This window comes from Pseudophryne corroboree, chromosome 8 (genome assembly GCF_028390025.1).
Source record: "Pseudophryne corroboree isolate aPseCor3 chromosome 8, aPseCor3.hap2, whole genome shotgun sequence".
NCBI classification, from domain to species: domain Eukaryota; kingdom Metazoa; phylum Chordata; class Amphibia; order Anura; family Myobatrachidae; genus Pseudophryne; species Pseudophryne corroboree.
In genome coordinates, this window is record NC_086451.1 from 344629929 (window position 1) to 344642785 (window position 12857).

The window sequence follows — 12857 nt, forward strand, 5'->3', positions numbered from 1 at the left end:
AAGCAACAAACAAATACAAAGCTACACAGTACTGGCTAACTTTCATGAACTGACTAACCAACAAAGATTCAGCAGCATCTGCTTACCCTGAAAAGAGGCCTTATAAAGCAGGTGCTGTCCACGCCCCACTCAGACCTCACAGACTGTGAGCACAAAAACCAGCACCGGATCCCCTGCCGTGCACAGAGCCTATAACCACTGCACAGCAAAAGACCCGAACCGGAGTATCAGCTGCGCTCAGGTTACTCCACTAGCACTTGTCTCCCGGTTGCCATGACGATGTGGCAGCACAGGGCAGGAGACCCTAACACCATGTCCGGGATTCAGATAGGCCCAGGAAGAATGGTGAGCATGTCTATTTGCATTTACATTCTATGGTTTTTTGTTTTTTTTTAAAATGTGTGTCATGTGACGTTGCATATTACTCCCATCTTTAAGTGTCAAGTGTGTGTCAGCAAATACATTGTTTTGGTTAATGTTTTATACAATAGCCAATGTAACATCTTACTTTATTGTATGTCATGTGTTTTTCTGACAGATATTTTGCATGTGTAGTTTGGACTTGGTGTGTCTGAATTGTCCTGCAATAATGTTTTCCTTTTGCCCGATTTTTCAATTAAAATTGTGACTATGTTTTATATTTAAGTGATCCATGTGCAATGTTTTAAAAACAGTGGTTGTCATGTTAGAGGCTGGACTCTGGAGTACTGGAAAGTGGGTTGGAATCCACTTACATGTGTAGTGTCATTATTAGATAATGTTAATTATTTAATTAAATTAACAATATATTTTTTTTTTTGCTTGTATTTGTACCGTGACACCACACTGCAGTGTAATTTTTGTGAAAAATTGCTACATTTTGTTTTGGCTCATATAGTGGTAATGTGTCTTTGGAGTGCCACATCACAGAGCAATTTATATATTGCATCTGTAATATTTTTCCTTTCAATACAAAATGAAGATGTGTGTGTTTATTTTTTTCTTTTTTTTTTTAACTTGTGGCCTATGTCAGTGTCCTGTACATGTTTTCCTGTGTTGATGTTGCCATAGTGCATATGTGTTTTGGTCAATGTTTTTTGTTTTTTATTTTTGTATTTCCGGTCCTTATGTTTTTTTATAAATAAAAACCAAGCATTTCTTCAAGAATAAATGTTTATAAGCATAATGGGTGGATGTATACACAATAGCATGATTAAATTCTTTTTTATTTTATTTTATACAGTGTTAGAAAAAAGCAGTACTACGCGTCGGCCAGTAACTCCTATCACATCTGATGATGATGACGCTGCGGAAGCAGGTAAAGTGTCCATTGTAGTATAGGGTATGCTTGTAAAGGAATGGCCATAACAAAATTGCACTTTCATTAAAAGGTCCATCAAAAGAAGTATGGAGCAGTAGAAGTGGCATTTCTGAAAGACATCACCACAAAAAACCTGTGGCCGAAAAGAAAGCAAGGTCGTATGTCCCGGCCCAAACACAGCAGGCTACCCCGCCACGAAGATTATCGTCCGTATGTTCTGTCCCCCCACTCCAAATTTTGGACACACCTCCAAGACGTCATCCACACTCCCCTCATCTTGATTGTGAGTATCAAACTGAAAAAAATGTGTAAAATTTCAGTACGTAATCAAAATATTTCATAACCGCATTAAGTCAAAACACATCAAACACGTAAATACTTACCGCAGTAAGTAAAAGCTGAAATGTAATCCAAGCTAAATGTCCATGTCCACATCTAGTAAAGATATGTATGTCCACTTGAGCCATACAGTATGACATTGTGTGTAAGATGCTGCAACAAAAAAGTATGTTGGTTTTATTGCAAAAAGTAAGGTTGTTTTTCCACATTTCACATGTGTGTTTGAGGTAACATTGCAAAATACATATAAAAACATTACTATGTTTGTTTGAACAAAGCTATAAGGTAACACATTATGTATTCCAATGTGTTTTTATGGTGGAGTATGTGTGAGCTACAATAAAACTAAAGTGTTTGCTTTCACAATTAAGTAACCAGACACATTTGCCACAAACAGGCATATGTATGTATTTAAGCTATGAGTGATGATGTTGCTAGGCAGAATAGTTGTAAGCAACAGTGAATCACATGTGTTCCATGTGTAGTGATTTGTTTACATTTCTCAAACATATGGATAGCTAACGGAGATTTGTTTAACATTTCAGCTTCTAGTCCTGGGAACAGCATCCCTCCGCAACAACAGCAACACAGTGACATGGAGGAGACAAACATCTTAGAAATGCAGCCATTAATGCAAGGAAAGAGCCCCCCAGCACCTGTGAGTACACCACCACAGCAAAGCACACCACCACCACAACACAGCCCAACAACACCAGGAACACAAGGCCCTGATCAGGTGTTTTGGACCATTTGGGCTAGACAGCAGGCCACTAATGAAGATTGCCTGCATAAGCAGACACAAATGTTTGCAAGCCTACCATCTCACCTCAGAAGAATATCAAGAAATCTGAGTAGACAAAATGAACAAACAACCAGAATAGGCAATACCATGGAACTCATGCGTACAGACATTACACAGGTCATGGGCAACTTACAGCGCATAATGGAAGAACAGCACAGACAACAGCAAAGTTATATGAGCATTTTTCAAAACAATCAAAAGATTAATGAAAGTTTATTCCGAATAGTAGACAATCAAAATGCTGCTACACGTGAACTCAATGCCACCCTCACTAACCTGAATGAAACACTCAGATGCATGCACCAACAGCAAAGAAGCAGCAGTTCTGGTACGACTACTCCAAATATCACGCCAGTCTCATCACCACCAAGACGCTCCACCAGATCACGACAACATGACAGTGCTAAAGGCAAAGGGCAGGACAAGCAGCCACCAAAAAAAACGTGAAAAAAATACAAGTTAGACATTTGGGATAAGTAACTCAAAATAGTTAGTAAGTGTATTTTTGGCGAAAAATATATGACACTTAGCTCCTTGACACTTTTTTCAACATCATTAATTATAAGTGCTACAAACAAAAACAAAAAAATTGTACGCACATTTATTCTTTACCATTTTTTTTGGGTATTGGAGGAGGGAAATGTTGATGGAGCCACACATACATGTTAGCAGGAAGGAAACTGACCACTTGATTTTTTTCTAATCATTACTCTTTCTAGATTCCAATCATTCTCTTTTCCTGCAGACACAATAATTGGCAGCCAGGCAGAATGTCTTTAGCAGGAAGTAAACTGACCACTTGATTTTTTTCTAATCATTACTCTTTCTAGATTCCAATCATTCTCTTTTCCTGCAGACACAATAATTGGCAGCCAGGCAGAATATCTTTAGCAGGAAGTAAACTGACCACTTGATTTTTTTCTAATCATTACTCTTTCTAGATTCCAATCATTCTCTTTTCCTGCAGACAATCCAAATTACAATGTTATTGATACATATTTTAGCTTTCTTCTCTATACAACATTACAAGAAGAACACAATTGAGTTGCGTAAAAAACTTGTAATATGTTGCCTTTGTTTTGTTTTAAAAACATTGTCAAAATGAATGTCAGTATTGTTGGGACATGTTTGTGTGTGTTAAAAATTAGTAAGAATGCTTTTACACATGATGCTGAAACAAACAAATATGTACTTTTACATCAAAAATCAAAGAATGTGTATAATAATGTATATGTGTGGCAAACTGTATTTACTTACACATCATCAAGTTTACAGCATCAAACATTAGGAAATAAATTATTCCTGATTACAGTAAGTTTGTGTGTCTTAAATATGATGGTGCATCACACATAAGGACACATGTATTCCTCAAGGCTAACATATTATATGTTGAGGAGTGTTTTTTGGGAACACATGTTCTCAAACTCGGCCCTCGGGAACCCACACAGTGCATGTTTTGCAGGTCTCACAGAATCACAAGTGACATAATTAGCTCCACCTGTGAACCTTTTAACATATGTCTGTGAGTAATTCATACACCTGTGCTTCTACTGGGTTACGTGAAAAACATGCACTGTGTGTGGTCCTGAGGGCCAAGTTTGGGAACCTGTGCATTAGGACGTTACACACAGTGATAAAGTGAAATACTAAATGGATTATGTGGGCTTGTAAGAAATTAGCACTGCAAGTTTACGATCACTTATCCAGACTTAATGCATGCCACTCATAATCTGTTGTTTTGAGAATAAAAATACACACAATACATATGCAACATTTGTTTTTCATAAAGCGAGGGTATGTTTGTATGTGTCAAGGAGACAGACACATTCTGAGTAATGGTTTTGGGAAAAAAAAGGCAAAACATCTATTTATGATTACACAACAAATGAAATAAGCAAACCAAGCTTACCTTAGAAATAGCAATTGATGATCTCTTGCCTAACCTGCCTCCCTACATCTGTACTCCAAGTATCACCAGATGTCTCTAATTCCTCTGCTTGCTGGCTTCTTTCTTCCTACTCCTCCTCCTCCTCCTCCTCAACATGTGGCAGATGTTGTTGCAAACACATGTTATGGAGAAAGCAGCAGCAGAACACAATTTGAGTCACCTTGGAGGGACTATACAACAAAAGGCCACCAGACTTATCCAGACACCGAAACCTAGATTTCAGCACACCAAAACATCTTTCTATCACATTCCGCGTGGACTTATGTGCATGATTGTAATTGTGTTCAGCAGGGGTATCAGGTCGGGACAATGGAGTTAGAAGCCAAGAGAAACAGCAATATCCTCCATCACCTAAAAGACAGATATAGTAACGTGATTCATGTTAACATACAGCAACACATAAGTAACACACTGTGGGGCAGATGTATTAACCTGTAGAAGGCATAAGGAAGTGAAAAAACAGTGATATGTGCAAGGTAATAAAGGCAGCAGACAATCTGTTCCTAAATGTTCATTTACATATTGGAGCTGATTGGCTGGTGCCTTTCTCACCTTGCACAGATCACTGGTTTCTCACTTCCTTATGCCTTCTACAGGTTAATATATCTGCACCTGTATTTGGACAAAGTATACGCAGGCCTACACATATCAAATTACATACCCAGCAGCCATCCATCTGGCATTTGTCCGTCCTCAAACTTATCAAAGAGGGATGACTGACTGAGGATGAAGGAGTCATGGCAGCCCCCAGGGTAACCAGCAACAACACTCATTATTTTGAGATTTGCATCACAAACCACCTGCACATTTGTGGAGTGTTCGAAATGGTGGTTTGTATATATGTGCTGCCTGCCCCTAGGTGGTCTCAGCTGAATGTGTGTGCAATCTATGGCTCCAAGCACATTGGGCATGCCAGCCAACTCATAGAAATCTACCCTGACGGCATGCCACTGAGACTCCTGGGTAGGGAAGCAGATTGAGGCCTCGATGTGGGGCTGCAAAACAGCCAACACCTGTGCGTATATTTAAAAGAACTATAAACATGAGATTTTAGAACAGAACTGGCCACCGAGAAATTAAAACAAACACAAAACAGAAGAGGTAGTTAGGTATACATCACCTGTGTTAAGATTCTGGAAAATGAGGGCTGTGAGATTCCTATGACATCCCCAGACACAGCCTGAAAGCTGCCAGTAGCCAGAAAGTGCAACACAGCCAGGAGTTTATGCAGGCCTGAGACAGAGCGAGAGCGTGCTGTCTCAGGGTTTAGGCCCAGTTTGACAAGGTCATACAGACGGAAAATGTTGTTACGATTTAGACGGAACATCTGTATGACCTTATCATCGGACAATGCGTTCAAGTTTAAACGCCCCCTAAAAAAACGAGGCCTGCGCAGCCTCCGCGGAACCTGTACAACCTGCTGACCATGTTCAGTTTCTTGGCCCTTGTTACTTACAGGCTGATGTCTGAGTCTGAGGAATCCCACAGCACACAAAAGATCACTGGCACACAGTCCTGCTGCCATTTCTGAGTGTAGGTGTATTGAAATGGGCCTAACATCCTTTTATAGGCATCCTAATTCAGGTGTGAGTGATTTTTTATTTGCAACACATGTAAACACGACTGAAAAAAGCAGGTCTATTTTTTTGCCGCTTTTTTTAACGAATCGCAAAAAAATACGACCGCATTTGAGCACTCAGAGACTAACACCCAAATATGAATGAATAGTGAATTCCCGTATTCTATGTAATAACAGCCGCGTTTGACCGATGGTCTATTCATTCGTATTGTGAACGTTGTCATTCAAACCATTACGAATAGTCCAAACACTGCCGAGATTGGTGCTTAGTGAACTCCCGGATTGGGACTTAGAAAAAAAAAACACAAATCGGACAAACTCGATTTTTTAGTAAATATTGGCCCTTGAGAGATGCAAAAAATGAACATGAATAGCAAGACATTTAATGAAAGATCCCAGGGGCAGTTTAAAGAAGCTCAAAGGGGTATATTTACTAAAGCTTCTAAAATGAAAAGTAGTGATGTTCCCCATAGCTACCAATCACATTCTGTCTATCATTTTCTAGGATGCAATAGATAGACAGAATCTGATTGGTTGCTATGGGCAACATCACCACTTTTGGTTTTAAAAGCTTTAGTTAATTTACCCCAAAGTCTTCAGCTTCTAAAAGGTCGGTCTGATGATGAGAGGTGGAGACCTTAATTCAATAAGCCTGAAAATGAGACTGTACACATCTCCCTCATGGCATGGCTCCCAAATGAAATCAATCATTATAATGCTATCTTCCACTTAACAATTTACATGTTAGTTTGACAAACATAGATCAGTCCAGCCACAATGAACTACGTACAGAATAATACCATCTTATGAAAGACACTAAAGGCAAATAACAATCTATAATACATCATATGCATTCAATTATTGATAATGTTATTAACATCCAATTATATTTCTGCAATAGAGCATTTCTTACATACTATTTGGGATGGAGGAATATGAGGTTGGATTGCAAATTCTGCTAAGTAGCAGAAGTTGTAATCCTTGTGAATGCATGCTGGGAGCCGCCCATCGCAAGGGAAGGCCGACCAGCATGCTGACTGCCGAACACACCCCCTTGATCAAGCAGAAATTGCGATTGCACCGCAATTTCTGCTTGATCGTAGAAATTAGGGTTGCCTCCTGCCATCTTTCTGATCACGGCGGCTGTGTGCGACGTCACGCAGCTGCTGCGATCACGCCGCGCCACCCGTTTGTATGACGCTTGACAGGTAGAGGCGCAGGACGGGCGCTGTGCACGCACCCGCATCATTTTAGTAATTTTTTTTCGATTAGCGATCCAACCTGAATCAGTGCCTTAAAAATTGAAAAGCAAAGAATGATCAAATATTGCATTAATAAGTACATTTAAACACAGATACAATAAGAATTTACAAACATTGGAATCATTGTTGAATAATAAAGATCCTGGAACACAACCACCCACCAAATAAATCTAATAATAATTTTATTTATATAGCGCTTTTCTCTCGTATGACTAAAAGACGCTTTATAGACTTCAGAAACATAGGGCCTAATTCAGACCTGATCGCTGTACTGCAAATTACACTGTCCTGCGATCAGGTAGTCGCCGCCCAGGGGGAGTGAAAATTTGCCCCGTGTAAGTGTGTGATTGCATGTGTACGCTGTGCGGAAATTCCCCTCAGTCAGCGGACAACTGCAAAACAGTTTGCATCACACTCACCATCAAATGTTTTTCCCATTCTCTGCAGTCTGTGCATAGCTCAATACTTACTCCTCCAGTGCAATGAGAACAGGCTGATCAGGGCCAGAGCTGATGTCACACACCCTCCCTAAAAACGCTTGGGAACGCCTGCATTTTTCCAGACACTCCCTGAAAACGGGCAGTTACCACCCACAAACATCCTCTTCCTGTCAATCATCTTGCGAATAGCCGTGCAATCTACATTTTTGCACCATCCTGTTGCTGTTTGGCGACGTGCGTGTGCATTGAGTGTGCATTGCGATGCATACGCATGTGCAGTAGTTCGCTAATCGGCCGCTGTGCGAAAACGCACAGCAGCAATCAGGTCTGAATCGGGCCCATGGTACATTGAGCCTAATTCAGAGTTGATCGCAGCAGCAATTTTGTTAGCAATTGGGCAAAACCATATGCACTGCAGGAGGGGCAGATATAACATGTGCAGAGAGAGTTAGATTTGGGTGGGGTGTATTCAAACTGAAATCTAAATTGCAGTGTAAAAATAAAGCAGCCAGTATTTACCCTGCACAGAAATAAAATAATCCACCCAAATCTAACTCTCTCTGCACATGTTATATCTGCCCCACCTCCAGTGCACATGGTTTTGCCCAATTGCTAAAAAACTTGCTGCTGCGGTCAACTCAGAATTACCCCCATTGTACAAGAATTTATTATTACAGAAAATAGAAAATTACATAGAAATAATTAAAAACAACAGCAGCAGAAATATGATAATATAATTTACACCACAAATATCTATTTAAAGTAAATGTTACCAATACATTATTATTCCACAAGCGGGACATATTCATAAACTACAGAATTACAAACTATACATAACAAAACACACAAAACCATAAATACAAATAAATGTAGCAAGCTTTCAATCAACAATCTATTAAATACTGTATGGCATTCTTACATTCATAGCATCGATAAACAAATACAGTACGAGTATAAAAGAAAATTATACTTTATAATTAACTTATTCTCTCTAAAAATATAGAAAACTATTTAGGCAAAATTGCAAGTCCGCACATAAGACAATAAATACTCAAACCCTCTAACACTATCGAAAATTAGGTTTACATACAAGGAGAAAAGAGGTCATTTCTGTGCACAACCTATGAAACCCCACAACAGCTGTCATCACATACAATATTAATTTGTTCAAGGTGCAAAGCAATATCTGCTGACCTAGATTTCCTTTCCACTACTTGCCAGAGGAAGGAACAGGTGTATTGACCCATTTCCCCTCAGTAAAGGAAAACAGAGGAGATATTCCCCTAGGCATTCCTCAATCCCACTGACAATGTGAAGGCTGACTTAAAGGGCCATATTCAATAGCTGTCGGAAGCTGGCGTCTTGTCGGAAAGACGTCAGTTTCCGACAGATTTTTGTCGGAAGGGGTTCCGACTTATTCAAATTGGGCTGTTTTGTTCCGACAAGTTGGGAATTCCCAACTTGTCGGAAAACACGTCGATCTGCGGAATAGCCACCGATCCATGTGCTTCTGTCAGAAATGGGGCTAAATCTGAAAGGTTTTGGCCCCCTTTCTGACAATCTCAATCCGACTTTAAAAAAAGTCAGATTGAGCAGGGCGTCCCCCCAGCCAGGCTCCTCACTACCGGCAGCGCCACCCCCCCACCGCCGCAGACATCACCCCCGCCACCACAGACATAATATTTCTCCGCCGCCTGCTCCCCCCACCGCCGCTGTCAGCATACCCGGCAGCCGGTAACAGCAGCAGCAGGACAGGACACCAGGAACGGCCAAATCCGACAGTCGAATTTGGCCGTTCATTGAATAGCCCTTGTCGGATCCATTCCGACAAATGCATGTCGGAATAGATCCGACACTTATTGAATATACCCCAAAATTTGCATCACAGCAACATTGCTGGTTCCAAGCAAATGTCCGGACTACAGACCTGAGCGCAGCAGCAAAATTGTTCTCTAATGAGCAAAACCATGGGCCTAATTCAGATCTGATCGCAGCAGCAAATTTGTTAACAAATGGGCAAAACCATGTGCACAGCAGGGGGGGCAGATATAACATGTGCTGAGAGAGTTAGATTTGGGTGAGTTATATTGTTTCTGTGCAGTGTAAATACTGGCTGCTTTATGTTTACACTCAGGGCCGGTTCTAGCCTTTTTGGCGACCCGGGCGGACAATAGGGGCGTGGCTTCATACAGGGGGCGTGGTCAGTTACGCCCCCTGTATAGTTGTGTCCCCATTTGTGCCCCCTATAGAGTAGCTCCGGTTACACAAAAAAATAATAATAATAATACTTACAATCCCTGCTCCTGATTCCCGACTGCTGCAGACCTCCGCCGGTGTCACTCCTCTCCTCGGATCTATGGGAGAGACGTCATGACGTCTCTCCCATAGCACAGCATAGACAGACACTAGAGGTCAAATATGACCCCTAGCGTCTGTGTCAGTCCCACAATGCTGTGCGGTGCGCGATGACGTCATCGCGCACCGCACAGCAAAGGTCCTCTCCACGAAGGGAAACTAGACGCGTGGCGTCTAGTTCCCTTCACAGCGGGGGACCAGCGGGGGGCACGGTAGCGGAACTTGCCATGGTGCAGCGCCCTCCGGAAGGCGGCACCCCGGGCAAAAGTCCTGCTTGCCCGTAGCAAGATCCGCTACTGTTTACACTGCAATTTAGATTTCAGTTTGACCCCACCCCACCCAAATATAACTCTCTCTGCACATGTTATATCTGCCTCCCCCTGCTGGAAATTCGGTGAGTTTTCATCAGTGATGTGTGGACAAGGTAGGCGCCATAGACTTTTTACTCCAGAGTTTTGATGATAAAAATTATTAGAATAATACAAAGAAGATATTTCTATTATGTTCTTTGTATTTTTCATATACTTTATATAGTCAAATCTCTAGCTTATACGTTAGTATGACAGGAAAGGCTCTGCCTCACCTCACCGCACGTCACTTGTCTGCTGTGTCCTGTTTCGGCATACAGGAAGGCTATCTAAGGTCTTAGTGTTACACCCCTTATCCTCCCAACATTAACAGTGGGCCCATCTCCGAGCTGCTCCCTCCCTTCCTCTGTCCGGGAGCAGCAGTGGGGTATTGTCACCTGGCAGTGCCCCGTGTGACAGCAGCGCTCGACCCCTCCGCTGTGCAAGGCTTAGAGTCCAGTATGCAGCAGGCAGTTTCATGCGGGGACCCAGCTATAAAGTCTCCCTCCCGGTGACAGGCCGTCACAGACACACCCCTGGATGGGCATACGCTTACACAGTCCCTCAGCGGCAGGGGTCACTGCAGGGAGCAGTACTGGACCGCCGTTTCGGAATTTGGTTTGGTCCCGATTTCACCGTATCCCCTATGCACCTGCTTCTAACAGTTATTCAGTTCATGAAATTAAAAGAAAAAGAGTTGCTCTGTGGCATACATCCCAGACAGCGGAGCCTATTCATGTATAAATGTAATGCACCCCAGAAAATCAAGGTTTCTTATTGCCTCATGTCATGGCAGTTGGTGGCATAATATGCTCCAACCGTCATCTGCCCAAACCAGTCACTTTTTTGCAGGATTTAGCCTATTTTGGTCTATGCTCCAGTCTTAAAATCGGAAAGATGGTAGCGGGCCTCCAGCTGCGCCGGCATTAGACAACCTTAATTTCTGCTATCAAGCAGAAATTGCGATACGATCGCAATTTCTGCTTGGGGAAGGGGAGGCGGCTGTCAGCATGCTGGGCGGCCCCCAGCATGCGTTCAGAAGGATTGCAAATTCTGCTAATTAACAGAGTTTGCAATCCTAGCTGAATTAGGCCCAGTGTGCCATGATTTAGTGATATGCATATATTTCACATACAGTACCCCGTACAATGAGGCTGCATTAAGCATTTATGTCCATACTTTTATAAGAGCAAACAAAAATGAGTGTTGTAGGGAGCACTACAATGTGCACATCACACCTAATTGAATTGACCTATGTGTTGCAATCGGAAACAAGCAAAATTTCCCTGGCTGGAAATTAGCTAATTGAATTACCCCTTTCAGTTAATGCGTATTAAAATAGGGTCTTACAAAAAAATCACATTGTAGCCAAGTTTAGTGAGCATATCATAGTGGGTTTTATAGTTCACCAAGGTTTGTCCAAACAGTATTGCTTACATGTACCTGCTCAACAGCAAAACATTGCTGTCAATTATTTTTAAATGCTATCCATTTCACCCAGCGCAATGGTTACCAAACCCAAAGCGACTTTATAATAAAACCAACTAAGCCAATGTTACCCCTTCAGCGTTGCCTCCAACTACTCAGTGCTGCGTGTGAAAAAAATCTTATGATTTTTGTCTTAACAAAAGTTGAAACATACGTGCTCTGCTTGACTGTGGCAAAAATGCACTGGACTGTATAATGCATCTTACATAATAGTGCTGATCGGAACATCAGAACAAGAAATTAGATGACAGTGTTTGTTCTTTAACTTTAGAAAATACAAAGTAGTGGAGTCCAGTAGCAAGACCCGGTCAAGTTTTCTGTTCCCAGTCCACTAACCATGTCTGAGCTGTATGACGTGAAAGGTGGTACACAATATACTCAATTGAAATGTATGACTTGCAGACAGGGCCGTCATCAGGGTGGACTGCCAGGACTGTAGTCCTGGGCCAGACAGAGAAGGGGGCCAGGTGGTAGCTTGTTGCAGCTGGCGGACTGGCAGGCAGCCATGGAGAAACGGCATCAGCAGCATTTTGAATCTGGCGCCAGCTGTGAGCCAAATGGAGCTTGCAGACTGGCGGACAATCAGGAGGGGCTGATGGAGGGACCTCGGGAGGGGAGAGGCTGCTGGAGCGACATACAGTAGGAGGAAGTGAGATGGCTCTGCCTATTTTGTCAGTCCTGGGCCCTTACATTTCTCATGGCAGCCGTGCTTGCAGACTCGGAAAACAAGTTTAGCAAAATTCTTGGTGGGACACACACCACACATTAATCTAAACCCACACTGTAGTTGTGCATAATATAAATGCAGTTTTAGATACATATTGCATTCAATGCTAAGGTAAATATTGGCAAAATCAAATTTGCCAGCATACATGTATACTCCCTGTCTTATTAGACTGTTAGGGGTAAATTTACTAAAGTGCGAGTTTTCAGAAGTAGAGATGTTGCCCATGGTAACCAATCAGATTCTAGCTATTATCTTCTAGAAGGTGCTAGA